The sequence below is a fragment of the Narcine bancroftii genome, chromosome 2 (assembly GCF_036971445.1).
Source record: "Narcine bancroftii isolate sNarBan1 chromosome 2, sNarBan1.hap1, whole genome shotgun sequence".
Lineage (NCBI taxonomy): Eukaryota > Metazoa > Chordata > Chondrichthyes > Torpediniformes > Narcinidae > Narcine > Narcine bancroftii.
In genome coordinates, this window is record NC_091470.1 from 148,054,444 (window position 1) to 148,073,423 (window position 18,980).

General features: G+C 53.7%; 1 long non-coding RNA gene across 4 annotated transcripts in view; it reads right to left on the bottom strand.

Moving 5' to 3' along the window:
* LOC138754349 (uncharacterized) overlaps positions 1-9,851 on the bottom strand; it is a 40,402-nt gene extending 30,551 nt beyond the window's left edge. For all 4 annotated transcript variants that reach the window (XR_011351684.1, XR_011351681.1, XR_011351683.1 and 1 more), the window contains exon 1: positions 9,650-9,851. This is a non-coding gene — a long non-coding RNA (uncharacterized lncRNA). The remainder of the gene's footprint in view (positions 1-9,649) is intronic.
* Between the last annotated feature and the right edge of the window lie 9,129 nt (positions 9,852-18,980).

An 18,980-nucleotide genomic window follows, 5' to 3' on the forward strand; every position in this document is an offset into this window, starting at 1 on the left:
CAGCTGCTGTGTAAAAGCACCTAATGATTCATGCCTGAACCCTTTGGGATTCCTGATGAAGGTCTCAGGCCCGAAATGTTAATTGCCTTTTACTTCCTATGAATTCAGCACTTTTGTGTATTGCACTCGACCCCAGCATATGCAGACTTTTTTGTTTAACTGTGTTAATTCTGTTTCTCTCTCAGCATTTCTTGTGTAAATTTCCTCATGGTTTTATTTCCCTCTAGTGCCTTTGGAGTTTTCCCCTCTCCTCCTTGTCAACATTTCTCCCTTAAACACTCACCTTCTGAGGATGTTGCGACTTTTGTGTTTTGCTTCGATTCAGAATTAGGATCAGATGGGAGAGCTTTCTGACACCAATTGTCCAGGCTTATACACTGGAAAATGTTCTGATGAGCAAAGAAGCTGATATGAAGGCTTCTGGCAAAGGTTAAAGTTGTTGCATCTCTGACACTTTCACAAGGAATGGGAGTTTGTGTTGCTAGAGGCGGAAGAGAGAACTAGGGAGTCATGGAAAGATTGAATTCTTTGGTTTGGAATACTAAAACGAGGTGGGGAGAAGGTGTATCTGGTTGTGGCTTCATGTTGAAGATGGTTGAATTTACTGAAGATGATACATTGCTCAGAGTAAATGGAACAAGTTGAATGGAGAGTTAAAAGTAGTGTATTCACAGGAAGAATTGTGCAGTAAAATAGCGAGAATAGATATTCATAATGTTCTGTAAAAAGCAGTATCAATTTTCTAGTCTGGATAAAACACCAAAGTGCAGACATCGTGATTGAAGTAAAAACACAATGCTGGAGAAACTCATCTGGTCAAACAGTGTACTTTATATGGCAAAGATAAAGATATATAACCAACATTTAAGGCTTCAGCCCTTCATCAAGCTATGGAGAAAATGTAGGCTGGTGTAAAATGGTTGGGGGAAGCAGCATAGTCCCACAAGCAGGAAGTAATTGGTGGATAAAGGACAGGGCAGGGGGGGCACACCAGCAAACAAGGGGAGAGGGGATGCTCTATGAATGGAGAGGAAAAGGGGTGGAAAGCTGGAGGAAAGAAGACCGAGGGAGATCAGGGAGTAGGCTACAGGATCCAGAGAGGCCAAGATTAATGTCATCCAACTGGAGAGTGGTAAAATTAGATGGGTGGTCTTGGTTTGATAGTGCACGAGGCCATGGATAAATATCTCAGTGTGGAAATGGGCTCAGAAATGGAAGATCCCCATCATTGTTGCGGAAGAGCAAAGGTAGACAGTGAAGCAGTCTCCCAGTTTGCAATTTAGAGTTAGCTCACAGACCACAGTAAGTATTCCTTCACTAACCATGGACCACTTATAACAAACCCTTGGACCATTGGTGGTTTGCAGAACACAGGTTGAGAAATCCTGCTGTAGCCTTCTGCAAAAAATTTGCTTTGTGATAAAGAAGTCACAGACACCTACAGAGGCAGTGCCAAGAAGGGAAAGATCAAAAAAAAGGAAGGAATAAAAGTTGATTATAAAAAATCTTACAAAATAGTTGAAGGAAGGGAAGTAATGAAAAAAAATTTAAATACTGGAAATTTGAAATAACAACAGAAAATGTTGGAAATATTTAGCAGGTCTTATGTGGCAAGAGAAAAAGAGTTAACATTTCAGGTTAAAGACACTTAGTCAAGACCCTTCAAAAAGAAGTGTACGGAGGGAAATCCTGAAAGTTCAAATCGTGTCAAGGGTGAAGCCAGGTTCTAAAGATAGGGGGAGTGACCACATAAAAGAGGCGTCACAACACATACCATATGGTGAGTCAATGGCTAAATGTTCGGCAACGGGTGGGGGGGTGTATGTGGCAGTAACGTTGGAGCAGGGGGAGGAAAGGTGCCACTTTTGAAAAAGTGCTCAGAGGGAGCAGGTGTGCCACTGAAGAGTGTGAGTGTGAGATAGAGAGATGTTGAATACTTGATCTCCATTAAAATGAATAAATTCATTTGTAGTGAAAAGTGCAATTTTACCAACCCTTCTCACATTAACAAGTTTAGATTGTTGAAAGCAAAAGGGTGTGTTATCGAAACCAAACTCCCTTGTGCAAAGGGTTGGAGCTGTGCAAACTGCTGGGAGGGTAATCTACCCGTGCCATTTAAAGTGTTTCAGACAACATGGACATGCCTCTAATTTAACAATTTCTAAATAGATGTCAAGATGTTTGATTTAAAGCCCATAGGCAGTTGGACTTGTGCCTCGTAGATACGGAGGGTTCAATATTTCCTGCAAGTTGCAACATATCCATCTCTTCCTCACACCTTCTTTCCCACGGCTGGACAAAGATTCATTGAGCAGTTCCCATCTCCCACATGAAAAGCCACTAACAGTTTCAAGGCTGCAACTCTCTTTTTAAATTGCTTAAGGAAATGAAATTAAAATAACTATCAGCCCTGTGAGCTCATATTGAGCCAAGTATTTTAAAGAAGCCGACACTTGCCTCACCTCTTGGTAAAGCGATCTGGCGAAAGATGAATTAAAAACATATGCTACATTTAAGAATTACTTCTTTCTGTTCCGGTTGTTTCCTCCCTGTTATGACACTTCTTAAAACTGCATGCAGTAAAGACCCTAAAACTAAATGGATCCTGCAGTCAGGCAGCTTACAATCTGAAATGCAGCACTAAAGACAGTTTGTCAACAATTAGAATTTCCTAAACAAGGCCACCATGTGGTCACTGACAATTTATATAGCTACATCTCAATTCAATGACTAATTAGTTCCTCATTACAACACAAGAGGCCACTCAGTTCAGCAATCCCGACTTCTAGTAGACTCATTGTTTCTGGTCGCTTTTGTCCCACTGAACAAGTTTCATCTTACCTTGACTATCTTTTCTCCCTTGATCCAATCCCTCCCTACAATACCTCACATGGCCTCCATCTCCTCAATGACTTTACGTTACCTTTCTTTATTCCCACTGATGTTCATCAACACCAGCTGTTATTTTTTCTCTGGAGATTCTATTCAAGACATATTAATAAGTTTTTAAATGTGAAATGAGACAAGTTAATTACCATATACATAATGTACACAAGATTCACAGGAATATTTACTTCCTGCATCCATACAGGAGCAGAAATTAATTGACCACAATATGCCAAGGCAGTAAAAGAGATATATCAAAGGATAGATACATTTAAAAAAAATCAGTTGCAGTTAGTGCAAAAAAAAGTTACATTTCAAAAATAGTGCAGGCAGATCTTTTGGTTTTCCCCAGAGTAATTTATGGATGTTTTAAAAATTGCCTAGGAAACTGAATACATTGGAGTTACTGGAGGAAAGCAGTGCTAAGGTAAAAGATTTGCTCTTATCTTATCAAATGACAGAGCAGACATCAAGACCACATGCTCTACTGCAACTGCTTTTATTTAACTTCTCATTAATGGGCAGAAAAGTGTGGCTGACTATTGCCTGAGTGGTTTATCATTAGTGCCATGTTAATAGTTTTCACCTGGCTTTTCCTGGTGGGCTCACTTCAAGAAGGCTCTCAATGCAATAATGAACACCTGACTGATTTTGAAAGAGGGCAGAAGGAAAGTCATCGACCAAGGATGCACATACCAGTACTTGGAGGTACATGACAAGATAGGCCAAAGCCTTAAGGGAAAATCTTGCTTGACTTAACAAGAGCCCATAGGTGTAACAGTTAACATATGTGGGTAGAGCATTGGCTGATTGGCAGGAAGCAGAGAGTCAAAATACAGGGATCATATTCTGATTGGCTGCCATTTACTAGTGGTGTTCCACAGGGGTCAGTATTGGAACTACTTTTTATGTTGTACGATAATGATTTAGATCAGTGGTTCTCAACCTTTTTCTTTCCTTTCACATACCACCTTAAGTATTCCCTATGCCATAGGTGCTCTGTGATTAGTAAGGGATTGGTTAAGGTCCTATGTTGGTGGAAAGAAAATGGTTGAAAACCACTGTTTTAATTGTACCTAATTGACTTGTTATGTGCTTGGTTTCATAACTCCAAAGGAAATGGGCCAATGACAATTTTTCTCAAGCAAAATATTTCAGTAACCATTAGGTCTAGAGCAGTAATTCTCAACCTTCCCTTCTCACTCACCTACCACCTTAAGCAATCCCTTACTAATCAGAGCACTTATGGCACAGGGATTACTTAAAGTGGCATGTAAGTGGAAAGAAAAAGGTTGAGAACCACTGGTTTAAGGTAATGGAATGAATGGCCTTTTGGCCAAGTTTACAGATGATGTTAAGGTAGGTGAAGGAGTAGGCAGTGTCAAGGAAGCCAGGAGGTTGCAGAAGGATGTGGATAGATTAGGAAAATGGGCAGAGAAGTAGCAAATGAAATACAATGTAGGAAAGTACACTGTCATGTACTTTGGTTGAAAAAAATAAATGGGCAGACTTTTGAGAAAATTTAAAATACCCAGATGCAAAGGGACTGGGATTCCTCGTGCAGGATAGCCTGAAGGTAATCTTGCAAGTTGAGTTGGCAGTGAAGAAGGGTAATGCAGTGCTGGCATTCATTTCAAGAGCATAGAATACAAGAGCAAGGATGTGATGTTGAGACTTTATAAGTGAGACCTCATTTGGAGTGTTGTGAGCAGTTTTGAACTCCTCATTTAAGAAAGGATGTGCTGGAGATGGTCTAGAGGAGGTTCACAAGAATGATTCCAGGATTGAAAGGGTTATCATATGAAGGGTTTTTGATAGCTTTTGGCCTGTACACACTGGAATTTAGGAGGACGAGGGGGGAATCTAGTTGAAATATTTTGAATGTTGAAAGACCTGGACATACAACAATAGTTTCTCCATGGTAGGAAAGTCTTGGACACAAGGGCACAACTTGAGGATTGAAGGGTGTTCACAGAACAGAAACTGAGAGGAATTTATTCAGCCAAAGGGCGGTAAATTTGTGAAATTTATTGCTACGGGTAGTTGTGAAGGCCAAGTCATTGTTCTCCCTATGTTGCATGGGTTTCCTCCGGGTGCTCCGGTTTTCTCCCACCATTCATGCGTACTGGGGTAATAGATCAATTGGGTGTAACTGGGTGGCACAGGCTCGTGGATCGGAAAGGCCCTGTTACCATGCTGTGTGGTTAAATTTAAAACCAAACTGTGCCACCCAATTGCATCCAAATAACCTATCGAGTCAGTTTATTTTTGGAGGGTGGGAGGAAACTGGAGCATGCAGAGAAAACCCATGCAGGCATTGGGAGAATATAAAATCCTTCCATACAGCACTGGATTTGAACCTGCGTCACCATTGCCGTGCTAATCCTAGTACACATCGACTTCTGGGCAAGAAGGGACCCCAGTTTAACAGAGTTGAGCAGAAATGCACTTTTGGCTCAACTTCTCCAGGTCAACCATTTGTCTAATTGAGCTGGTCCCATTTGCAACTGTTTAGCCCACATCCTTCTCAACCTTTCCTATTCATTTGTCTATCGAAATTGATTTTAATTGTACCTGTCCTTACCATTTCCTCTGGCAACTTGTTGCACGTATCTACCCATCCTTTCTGTGGAAAAAGTTGCCCCTTGGATCCCTTTAAAATTTTTCCACTCTCACCTTAAACTAATGCCTCTCTAGTTTTGAACTCCCCTATCATGGGACTCATTTTATCTACAGACCTCTTAATTTATGCACTTCTGTAAGGTCACCATTCTACACGTGTATAATATCACGCTATTTGACTGAATTTCTTATATTGAAGTCAACCACAAGGAATCGCCATCTAAAATACACCTTCGTCTCCAGAATGGAACTGAAAATGACCAGAGATTGCACTCCTAGGCAGACTTGAAAGTAAACACTTTGAGAAAAAAAAATCAAGAAGTCGCACAGAAAAATCAAATACAGAAAATTAGGGGAAATTATGTTTAAGAAACAATATTTAAAAAAAAAGTGACTTGTGCCCCTGTTAGATTTATAATGAGAGAGTAGAAATATGTTTAGGCTTGCCCCAGCAGAGCACATTCAAGATGTGCAGAGTGCCTATTATTCATTGAACAATGGATGAGATGGGTCACTGTTGTTTTGCTTTGAAGGCAGATCTAGGCATGTATTCTCATATATTATATCCAAGTATCAAAGTTATTTTTTTAAAAGTGACTGAAATTCCTTTAAGATCGCTTGAAGCAGGATATTTATTTAAATTACAGTGCTAGCAACAGGGACTGGGGTTTGAATCCTGAGCTGTCTGTAAGGAGTTTGTATGTTCTCCGTGTCTTTGGGGGGTTTCCTCTGGGTGCTCTGGTTTCCTCGCTCCCTTCAATTGCGTATAAATTGGGTAGCCCAGGCTCGTGGGCCAAAAATGCTTTTACCTTGTAGGTCCAAATGGAAAAAAATTTTTTTTTTGGCTCTTTGTGTTGAATGCAAGATCAGTGTTTATTGCTCATCTACTATTGCCTTTCAGGAAGCAGAGTGCTCCCAAAGTGTTTTTTGATTGCAGGATTCAAACCCAGCAGTGGTGAAGGACTGGCAGGTTTGGATGGTGTGCAACTTGGAAGGAAGCTGTGGGAGGACCAATGCCCCTGTTGCCATTTCCTGCATTGTCTTGGCGAACAACTGCCACGAACCACTGGTGAAGGGAATGACTATTTGGGATAGACAGTGGAACTAATCAATCTGGTGCTTTCTCCTGGCGCTGTTTTGCTATACTCATCCAGGCAACTGGAGAGGATCCCAAAGCCCTCCTGACTTGCATCTTGTTAATGATAGAAAGGCTTTTGTGTTTTAGGAGGCAAGTTGCTCACTGTACTTATAGTATTTATATGACTTGTTTAGTGGAGTTTCTGGTCCATAGTGGCTCACAGAACATTGATTGTGGGGTGCTCAGTGAAGGTAATATCATTCAATGTCAGGGGCTTAAAAAGAAAACCATGGCAGCTCATAAACAACCAATAAGAAACCCTCTTCATAAAACAAGAATTGCCAAACTATTGCAGTTGAATCTTTCTTTGTCCTGCAAAATTAATGTTGCTTTAATTCTAACCATAATTGGGTTGCCCTCAGAAAATTGTCAGATTAACAATAACAAGTTGGAACAGAGTGCAGCACTTAACAAGAGAAATTGCCAAATGCACAGGGCTGTGTGGAGCAAGAGTCCAATGAACACCTCTTCGCGCACTTCGCTGCACGGCAGTGTGAGCTTTGGATCAGGTATTTAGGGCACACTCCACTCCCTTGGCAGCCAAACAATACACACTGTGGTGCCACATTTACTCAAAGTGACAAAAAAGTACTGGTCAACAAAGTACATGCCAGAACGATGCAACTGTGGGTTCTAGGATAGCCAACAAGGTCACCATCAGAGGGTTCATTATCTCCTCCTGAAAGAAAAATCCTGATACAATGAAGGAATGTGGAATTAAATTTCATGTCCTCACAAGGCTTGTTAGAGTGAGAGTAGGACCTGAAAACACTAATTTTGTTTATAATTATCTGACTGTACATTTTCAACCAGACCAAACAGCATTTCTCTAGACCAGGGATGGCCAACCTTTTAATCTTTAATTTAGACATACAGCACGGCCATTTCAGGCCACATGTACGTACCAGGAGTGTAGGTTAATTGGGCGCCACTGATACAGGCTGAAATGGCCTGTTACTGTGCTGTATGTCTAAATTTAAAAATGTAAAATTACATGGTTGGCCACCCCCTGTTCTAGACCATGGTGTGCTCTCTCACCAGAGGTCATTCCTAGCATTGTGCCCACAAAGATGTGAATTCATCTACTTTAAATGAGGAGAGGAACCTTGGCCCTAGGATTTGACAGCAAGACTGGCACCCACAAGCGAAGACAGCCAATCACAACACTGGTCGAACTGATAATCTGGACTTTGGGCTCGAACACTTTGGTGCATTGCACTACAATCACGAGGTCTGCAGACTTGTTCAACTTGATTTGGATTTTTTTTTACAACTCGTAACTCCTTTTACTTTTATATCTGTATGACAAATTGAAAACCGTTCAATGTCTTGTCTTAAAACAAAACCACACAATGTAGCCCGGCACTTATGACTGACAGAAGGAGTGAGGTTGTTCTTTAGATAAGATGATAAAACAGGACTACCTCTGCTAATTTAGGTGAACACAGAAACTCCCAGAGGAGCACAAGGGCAGCAGATACTGAAATCTGGCACAAATGATGAAAAGTTTGGGGGCTCAGCAAGACGGGCACCATCTACAGATAGAACTGGGAAGTCAACATTTTTTCATGTCTGGATCCCATATCGAGACTAAAATAGTAAGGGATTTTTTTTCGTCAAGATAAAGGGTCCTGGCCCAAAATGTGACTACCCATGTATGCTGCCTGCCTTATCGTTTACAGAAAATCCATTTCACAAAAATGAAAGGAATTCCTCCCAATATTTTGCCCAAGTTATCCTGCACGTGTACTGGTTGGACGTCCGCATGTTTTGCACCATGGACCAGAGAATTATGTTTCGTCGGGTTACACTTATACAATCAGATGCCAATAGACTTGACAAGTTCAAATTTATCATCTGATTGTGCATATACAAGCCAACCAAATTGCACCTCTTCAGATCACAAAAATACAGAACTTAATGATCACATTAATAATCAATATACATATATCTGGGATGATTTATATTATTCCAGGATGCCGTTCATCAGTCTCACAGCCTGTGATAAAAGCTATTCCCCAGCATGATGGTCCTGAATTTGTTGCTCCTGAACCTCCTCCTTGATTGCAACTCGTGAATTAGATTTACTTGCAATTATCTCATTGTCAAAGGGCATTTGCTGTGGTCACATTAGGAGAGCATGAAATCCCATAAACAAGTTTTCGTTTTAAGAGCTATTCCTGGACTGTGGAAAGCTCTGTGTAAACTGCCAGACTGACATCTCCTGGTCAAAAAGCAAACATCACCATAAAGTTAATTTTGTAAGCAATTCAAATCAAATTTTAATCTTTGAATTAGAATTTATCATAATGTATATACATCATAAAATCTGTTGTTTTGCAGCAGTATTGTGCAGTACAGGAGCAGAATTGGTATAAATTACATGTTTATAAACACACTATTTAAAATAAATAGGAATCTGAAGGCAGAGGGGAATAATCTGATCTTGTACTGTTGGGTGTTTGTCTTCAGGCTCCTGTACCTCCTTCCTAGGAGGTGCCAGGCCACAAAGATACCCCAGAATTAGCAGGGAAAGTAAATGCAAATTCAGTGAGTAAGTTGATCTTGTGTAACATACCACCCACCCCTCCGACCCCAAAACCCGAGGTGAGCACTGCAGCCAAACATTGCTGCATTCTGTATATACACAGAACACAAACACATCTAATGACAGCTCTTTCATTTAACATCATTGTCCTTGAAATATTGACATTATTCTCAAACTAAAACATTATCATCATTGTTCAGGATGCACGACGGGCCTGGATGCCCAGTGACACATGGCAGGTTGTTGTTTTGGACAGATCGGCCAATGGCCCGCTGCTTGGCTCTATAAATGGTTACTGTGGCCGTGCCCATAACCAGATAAAACTGATTTGCAACTGTCCCTCTGCTTTGGTGGCCAAAGATCACGAGTAAGGTGCTAAAGTCCAACCAGAACTTGAGACTACAACCTTCAATGTAAATGTTTCATGTAAATATGGAACATATTGGTAGACTCACCCAGAAACATTGTGGCTTATGGTGCACTCTCTGTGTTTCATGGGAACAGCAGCTTCAAGCTGGTGAATTCTTGGCTGGGCTGCAGGATGTGGTCAGGCCTGTTCACCACCCTCCTCTCTTTAAACCTCCATCCCCTCTCCTCTTCTCACCACTACACATCCTCACTCCATCCATCTCAACCCTCCCCTCACCTCTCCCCTTCCACTATTTCATACCCTCTTCCTTTGCCTCATCATGCTCGCCCCTTAACACCCCCTCCCTCACCACATCAACCCCTCCCTCCTTCCACATAACTCCTCCCCTCCACCAGCATTCCAAACATCACCTCCCACACCTTGCCCCTCCATCACCCATCACTTACACCCCTCCCCTCCCTCCCATCTCCTCACCCCTCCCCCATCACTCTCACCACCCCTCCTCTAACCCCTCCCCCATCACTCTCACCCCTCCCCATCACTCTCACCCCTCCCCCATCACTCTCACCCCTCCCCATCACTCTCACCCCTCCCCCATCACTCTCACCCTCCCCCATCACTCTCACCCTCCCCCATCACTCTCACCCCTCCCCCATCACTCTCACCCCTCCCCCATCACTCTCACCCCTCCCCCATCACTCTCACCCCTCCCCCATCACTCTCACCCCTCCCCCATCACTCTCACCCCTCCCATCACTCTCACCCCTCCCCATCACTCTCCCCCCTCCCCATCACTCTCCCCCCTCCCCATCACTCTCCCCCCTCCCCATCACTCTCCCCCCTCCCCATCACTCTCCCCCCTCCCCCATCCTCCCCCCCATCACTCTCACCCCTCCCCCCACCACTCTCACCCCTCCCCCCACCACTCTCACCACCTCCCCCCACCACTCTCACCCCTCCCCCCACCACTCTCACACCCTCCCCCCACCACTCTCACCCCTCCCCCCACCACTCTCCCCCCTCCCCCCTCCACTCTCCCCCCTCCCCCCACCACTCCCCCCTCCCACCACCTCCCCCCTCCCCCCACCACTCTCCCCCCTCCCCCCACCACTCTCCCCCTCCCCCCACCACTCTCCCCCCTCCCCCCACCACTCTCACCCCCTCCCCCCACCACTCTCACCCCTCCCCCCACCACTCTCACCCCCCCCACCACCTCCCCCCCCCCCCCACCACTCTCACCCCTCCCCCATCACTCTCACCCCTCCCCATCACTCTGACCCCTCCCCCATCACTCTGACCCCTCCCCATCACTCTCACCCCTCACCCCATCACTCCCACCCCCTCCCCCATCACTCCCACCCCTCCCCCATCACTCTCACCCCTCCCCATCACTCTCACCCCCCCCCATCACTCTCACCCCTCCCCATCACTCACAAACCCCTCCCCCATCACTCTCACCCCTCCCCATCACCTCACCCCTCCCCATCACTCTCACCCCTCCCCATCACTCTCCCCCTCCCCCATCACTCTCCCCCTCCCCCCATCACTCCCCCCTCCCCCCACCACTCTCCCCCTCCCCCCCACCACTCTCCCCCTCCCCCCACCACTCTCCCCCTCCCCCCACCACTCTCACCCCTCCCCCCACCACTCTCACCCCTCCCCCCACCACTCTCACCCCTCCCCCCACCACTCTCACCCCTCCCCCACCACTCTCACCCCTCCCCCCACCACTCTCACACCCTCCCCCAACACTCTCACCCCTCCCCCATCACTCTCACCCCTCCCCCACACTCTCACCCCTCCCCCATCACTCTCACCCCCCCCCATCACTCCACCCCTCCCCCATCACTCTCACCCCTCCCCCATCACTCTCACCCCTCCCCCATCACTCTCACCCCTCCCCCATCACTCTCACCCCCTCCCCCATCACTCTCAACCCCTCCCCCATCACTCTCACCCCTCCCCCATCACTCTCACCCCTCCCCCATCACTCTCACCCCACCCCCATCACTCTCACCCCTCCCCCATCACTCTCACACCCACCCCCATCACTCTCACCCCTCCCCCATCACTCTCACCCCTCCCCCATCACTCCCACCCCACCCCATCACTCACACCCTCCCCCATCACTCTCACCCCTCCCCCATCACTCTCACCCCTCCCCCATCACTCTCACCCCTCCCCCATCACTCTCACCCCTCCCCCATCACTCTCACCCCTCCCCCATCACTCTCACCCCTCCCCCATCACTCCACCCCACCCCCATCACTCTCACCCCACCCCATCACTCTCACCCCTCCCCATCACTCTCCCCCCTCCCCATCACTCTCCCCCCTCCCCATCACTCTCCCCCCTCCCCATCACTCTCCCCCCTCCCCATCACCTCCCCCCCCCATCACTCTCCCCCCTCCCCATCACTCACCCCCCCCCCATCACTCCCCCCCTCCCCATCACTCTCCACCCCACACCCCCCATCACTCTCCCCCCTCCCCATCACTCTCCCCCCACCCCATCACTCTCCCCCCTCCCCATCACTCACCCCCCTCCCCCATCACTCTCAACACTCCCCCCACCACTCTCACCCCTCCCCCCACCACTCTCACCCCTCCCCCCACCACTCTCACCCCTCCCCCCACCACTCTCACCCCTCCCCCCACCACTCTCACCCCTCCCCCCACCACTCTCACCCCTCCCCCACCACTTCACCCCTCCCCCACCACTCTCCCCCTCCCCCCACCACTCTCCCCCTCCCCCCACCACTCTCCCCCTCCCCCCACCACTCTCCCCCCCCCCCACCACTCTCCCCCCTCCCCCCACCACTCCCCCACCCACCCACCACTCACCCCTCCCCCCATCACTCTCACCCCTCCCCATCACCTCACCCCTCCCCATCACTCTCCCCCCTCCCCATCACTCTCCCACCCCCTCCCCCATCACTCTCCCCCCTCCCCATCACTCTCCCCCCTCCCCATCACTCTCCCCCCTCCCCATCACTCTCCCCCCTCCCCATCACTCTCCACCCCACCCTCCCCATCACTCTCCCCCCTCCCCATCACTCTCCCCCCTCCCCATCACTCTCCCCCCTCCCCATCACTCTCCCCCCACCCCATCACTCTCCCCCCTCCCCCCACCACTCTCCCCCCCTCCCCCCCACCACCCACTCCCCCCCTCCCCCCCACCACTCTCCCCCTCCCCCACCACTCTCCCCCTCCCCCACCACTCTCCCCCCTCCCCCCACCACTCTCCCCCCCAACCCCCACACCACTCTCCCCCCTCCCCCACCACTCTCCCCCCTCCCCCACCACTCTCCCCTCTCCCCCCACCACTCTCACCCCTCCCCCATCACTCTCACCCCTCCCCCATCACTCTCACCCCTCCCCCATCACTCTCACCCCTCCCCATCACTCTCACCGCTCCCCCATCACTCTCACCCCTCCCCATCACTCTCACCCCTCCCCATCACTCTCACCCCTCCCCCATCACTCTCACCCCTCCCCCATCACTCTCACCCCTCCCCCATCACTCTCACCCCTCCCCCATCACTCTCACCCCTCCCCCATCACTCTACCCTCCCCATCACTCACACCCCTCCCCCATCACTCTCACACCCACCCCCCCATCACTCTCACCCCTCCCCCATCACTCTCACCCCTCCCCATCACTCTCCCCCTCCCCCATCACTCCCCTCTCCCCCCAACACTCTCCCTCTCCCCCCCACCACTCTCCCCCTCCCCCACCACTCTCCCCCTCCCCCCACCACTCTCACCCCTCCCCCCACCACTCTCACCCCTCCCCCCACCACTCTCACCCCTCCCCACACCACTCTCACCCCCCCCCCCACCACTCTCACCCCTCCCCCACCACTCTCACCCCTCCCCCCACCACTCTCACCCCTCCCCCCACCACTCACACCCCTCCCCCATCACTCTCACCCCTCCCCATCACTCTCACCCCTCCCCCATCACTCTCCACCTCCCCCCACCACTCTCCCCCCTCCCCCACCACTCTCCCCCCTCCCCCCACCACTCTCCACCCTCCCCCACCACTCTCACCCCTCACCCCACCACTCTCACCTCTCCCCCATCACTCTAACCCCTCCCCATCACTCTCACCCCTCCCCATCACCTCACCCCTCCCCATCACTCTCACCCCACCCCATCACTCTCACCCCTCCCCATCACTCTCACCCCTCCCCATCACTCTCACCCCTCCCCATCACTCTCACCCCTCCCCATCACTCTCACCCCTCCCCATCACTCTCACCCCTCCCCATCACTCTCCCCCCACCCCCCACCACTCTCCCCCCACCCCCCACCACTCCACCCCTCCCCCCACCACTCCACCCCTCCCCCCACCACTCTCACCCCTCCCCCCACCACTCTCACCCCTCCCCATCACTCTCACCCCTCCCCCATCACTCTCACCCCTCCCCCATCACTCACACCCCACCCCCATCACTCCACCCCCTCCCCCATCACTCTCACCCCTCCCCCATCACTCTCACCCCTCCCCCATCACTCTCACCCCTCCCCCATCACTCTCACCCCTCCCCCATCACTCTCACCCCTCCCCCATCACTCTCACCCCTCCCCCATCACTCCACCCCTCCCCCATCACTCTCACCCCTCCCCCATCACTCTCACCCCTCCCGCATCACTCTCACCCCTCCCCCATCACTCTCACCCCTCCCCCATCACTCTCACCCCTCCCCATCACTCTCACCCCTCCCCCATCACTCTCACCCCTCCCCCATCACTCTCACCCCTCCCCATCACTCTCCCCCCTCCCCATCACTCTCCCCCCTCCCCATCACTCTCCCCCCTCCCCCATCACTCTCCCCCCTCCCCATCACTCTCCCCCCCTCCCCATCACTCTCCCCCCTCCCCATCACTCTCCCCCCTCCCCCACACTCCACCCCTCCCCCCACCACTCTCACCCCTCCCCCCCACCACTCTCACCCCTCCCCCCACCACTCTCACCCCTCCCCCCACCACTCTCACCCCTCCCCCCACCACTCTCACCCCTCCCCCCTCCACTCTCACCCCTCCCCCCACCACCTCCCCCTCCCCCCCACCACTCTCCCCCACCCCCCACCACCTCCCCCCCCCCCACCACTCTCCCCCTCCCCCCACCACTCTCCCCCCACCCCCCCACCACTCCTCACCCCTCCCCCCATCACCTCACCCCCCCCACACTCTCACCCCTCCCCATCACTCTCACCCCTCCCCATCACTCTCACCCCTCCCCATCACTCTCCCCCCCCCCATCACTCCCCCCCCTCCCCATCACTCCCCCCCTCCCCATCACTCTCCCCCTCCCCCCCACCACTCTCACCCCTCCCCCACCACTCTCACCCCTCCCCCATCACTCTCACCCCTCCCCCATCACTCTCACCCCTCCCCATCACTCTCACCCCTCCCCATCACTCTCACCCCTCCCCCATCACTCTCACCCCTCCCCCATCACTCTCACCCCTCCCCCATCACTCTCACCCCTCCCCCATCACTCTCACCCCTCCCCCATCACTCTCACCCCTCCCTCATCACCTCACCCCTCCCCCACACTCTCACCCCTCCCCCATCACTCTCACCCCTCCCCCATCACTCTCACCCCTCCCCCATCACTCTCACCCCTCCCCAATCACTCCACCCTCCCCATCACTCACACCCCTCCCACATCACTCTCACCCCTCCCCCATCACTCTCACCCCTCCCCATCACTCACACCCTCCCCCATCACTCTCACCCCTCCCCCATCACTCTCACCCCTCCCCATCACTCTCACCCCTCCCCCCATCACTCTCCCCCCTCCCCCCACCACTCCACCCCCCCCACCACCACCCCCCCACCCCACCCCCCCCCCCACCACTCTCCCCCTCCCCCCCACCACTCTCCCCCTCCCCCCACCACTCTCCCCCTCCCCCCACCACTCTCACCCCACCCCCCCACCACTCTCACCCCTCCCCCCACCACTCTCACCCCTCCCCCCACCACTCTCACCCCTCCCCCCACCACTCTCACCCCTCCCCCCACCACTCTCACCCCTCCCCCCACCACTCTCACCCCTCCCCCCACCACTCTCACCCCTCCCCCCACCACTCTCACCCCTCCCCCCACCACTCTCACCCCTCCCCCCACCACTCACACCCCTCCGCCCACCACTCACACCCCTCCCCCATCACTCTCACCCCTCCCCATCACTCTCCACCTCCCCCCACCACTCTCCCCCCTCCCCCACCACTCTCCACCCTCCCCCACCACTCTCACCCCTCACCCCACCACTCTCACCTCTCCCCCATCACTCTCACCCCCACCCCATCACTCTCACCCCTCCCCATCACTCTCACCCCTCCCCATCACTCTCACCCCTCCCCATCACTCTCACCCCTCCCCATCACTCTCACCCCTCCCCACACACTCACCCCCCCCCACCACTCTCCACCCTCCCCCACCACTCCCCATCACTCTCACCCCTCCCCATCACTCTCACCCCTCCCCATCACTCTCACCCCTCCCCATCACTCTCACCCCTCCCCATCACTCTCACCCCTCCCCCCACCACTCTCCCACCCTCCCCCCATCACTCTCCCCCCCTCCCCTCATCACTCTCACCCCTCCCCCCATCACTCTCACCCCTCCCCCCATCACTCTCACCCCCTCCCCATCACTCTCACCCCTCTCCCCATCACTCTCACCCCTCCCCCATCACTCTCACCCCTCCCCCATCACTCTCACCCCTCCCCATCACTCTCACCCCTCCCCCATCACTCTCACCCCTCCCCCATCACTCTCACCCCTCCCCCATCACTCTCACCCCTCCCCCATCACTCTCACCCCTCCCCCATCACTCTCACCCCTCCCCATCACTCTCACCCCTCCCCACACTCCACCCCTCCCCATCACTCTCACCCCCCCATCACTCTCACCCCTCCCCATCACTCTCACCCCTCCCCATCACTCTCACCCCTCCCCATCACTCTCACCCCTCCCCACCACTCACCACCCTCCCCCACCACTCCACCCCCCCATCACTCTCACCCCTCCCCACCACTCTCACCCCTCCCCATCACTCTCACCCCTCCCCCATCACTCTCACCCCTCCCCCATCACTCTCACCCCTCCCCCATCACTCTCACCCCTCCCCCATCACTCTCACCCCTCCCCCATCACTCTCACCCCTCCCCCATCACTCTCCACCCCTCCCCCATCACTCTCACCCCTCCCCCATCACTCTCACCCCTCCCCCATCACTCTCACCCCTCCCCCATCACTCACACCACCCCTCCCCATCACTCTCACCCCTCCCCCATCACTCTCACCCCTCCCCATCACTCACACCCCTCCCCATCACTCACACCCCTCCCCATCACTCACACCCCTCCCCATCACTCACACCCCTCCCCATCACTCTCACCCCTCCCCATCACTCTCACCCCTCCCCCATCACTCTCACCCCTCCCCCATCACTCTCACACCCCCTCCCCCATCACTCTCACCCCTCCCCCCATCACTCTCACCCCTCCCCCATCACTCTCACCCCTCCCCCATCACTCTCACCCCACCCCCATCACTCTCACCCCTCCCCATCACTCTCACCCCTCCCCATCACTCTCACCCCTCCCCATCACTCTCACCCCTCCCCATCACTCTCACCCCTCCCCCACCACTCTCACCCCTCCCCCCACCACTCTCACCCCTCCCCCCACCACTCTCACCCCTCCCCCCACCACTCTCACCCCTCCCCCACCACTCTCACCCCTCCCCCCACCACTCTCACCCCTCCCCCCACCACTCTCACCCCTCCCCCCACCACTCTCACCCCTCCCCCCACCACTCTCACCCCTCCCCCCACCACTCTCACCCCTCCCCCCACCACTCTCACCCCTCCCCCCACCACTCTCACCCCTCCCCATCACTCTCACCCCTCCCCATCACTCTCACCCCTCCCCATCACTCTCACCCCTCCCATCACTCTCACCCCTCCCCATCACTCTCATCCCTCCCCATCACTCTCACCCCTCCCCATCACTCTCACCCCTCCCCCATCACTCTCACCCCTCCCCATCACTCTCACCCCTCCCCCATCACTCTCACCCCTCCCCCATCACTCTCACCCCTCCCCCATCACTCTCACCCCTCCCCATCACTCTCACCCCTCCCCATCACTCTCACCCCTCCCCCATCACTCTCACCCCTCCCCCATCACTCTCACCCCTCCCCCATCACTCTCACCCCTCCCCCATCACTCTCACCCCTCCCCCATCACTCTCACCCCTCCCCCATCACTCTCACCCCTCCCCCCATCACTCTCAGTCCTCCCCTCCTCCCCATCTCCTCACCCCTCCCCATCCCCCTCACCCATCACTCTTACCACATCCCACCCTCCCCATCTCCTCATCCATCACTCACACCCCTCCCCATCTCCTCACCCATCACTCACACCCCTCCCCTCCCTCCTCATGCATCACTCACCCCTCCCCTCCCTCCCCTTTTCCTCACCCATCACTCTCACCCCTCCCCATCTCCTCACGACCCCTCCCCATCTCCCTCCTCATCTCCTCAACCATCACTCTCAGCCCTCTCCTTCCTCCCTCCCCCATCTCCTCACCCCTTCCTTCCTCCCTCCAATCTCCTCACCCACCACTCCCCATCTCCCTCCTCATCTCCTCACCCATTACTCTCACCCCCATCTCCCTCATCTCCTCACCCATTCCTCTCACCCCACCCCATCTCCCTTATCTCCTCACCCATTCCTCTCACCCCTTCCCTTCCTCCCTCCCCATCTCCTCACCCATTACTCACCCCTCCCTCCCCATCTCCTCACCCCTCCCTCCCCATCTCCTCACCCCTCCCTCCCCATCACTCTCACCCCTCCCCATCACTCTCCCCCCTCCCCATCACTCTCCCCCCTCCCCATCACTCTCCCCCCTCCCCATCACTCTCCACCCTCCCCCACCACTCTCCCCCCTCCCCCCACCACTCTCCCCCCTCCCCCCCCACCACTCTCCCCCCTCCCCCCACCACTCTCCCCCCTCCCCCCACCACTCTCCCCCCTCCCCCACCACTCTCCCCCTCCCCCACCACTCTCCCCCTCCCCCCACCACTCTCCCCCCTCCCCCCCACCACTCTCCCCCCTCCCCCACCACTCTCCCCCTCTCCCCCCACCACTCTCCCCTCTCCCCCCACCACTCTCACCCCTCCCCCATCACTCTCACCCCTCCCCATCACTCTCACCCCTCCCCCATCACTCTCACCCCTCCCCCATCACTCTCACCCCTCCCCATCACTCTCACCCCTCCCCCATCACTCTCACCCCTCCCCCATCACTCTCACCCCTCCCCCATCACTCTCACCCCTCCCCATCACTCTCACCCCTCCCCCATCACTCTCACCCCTCCCCCATCACTCTCACCCCTC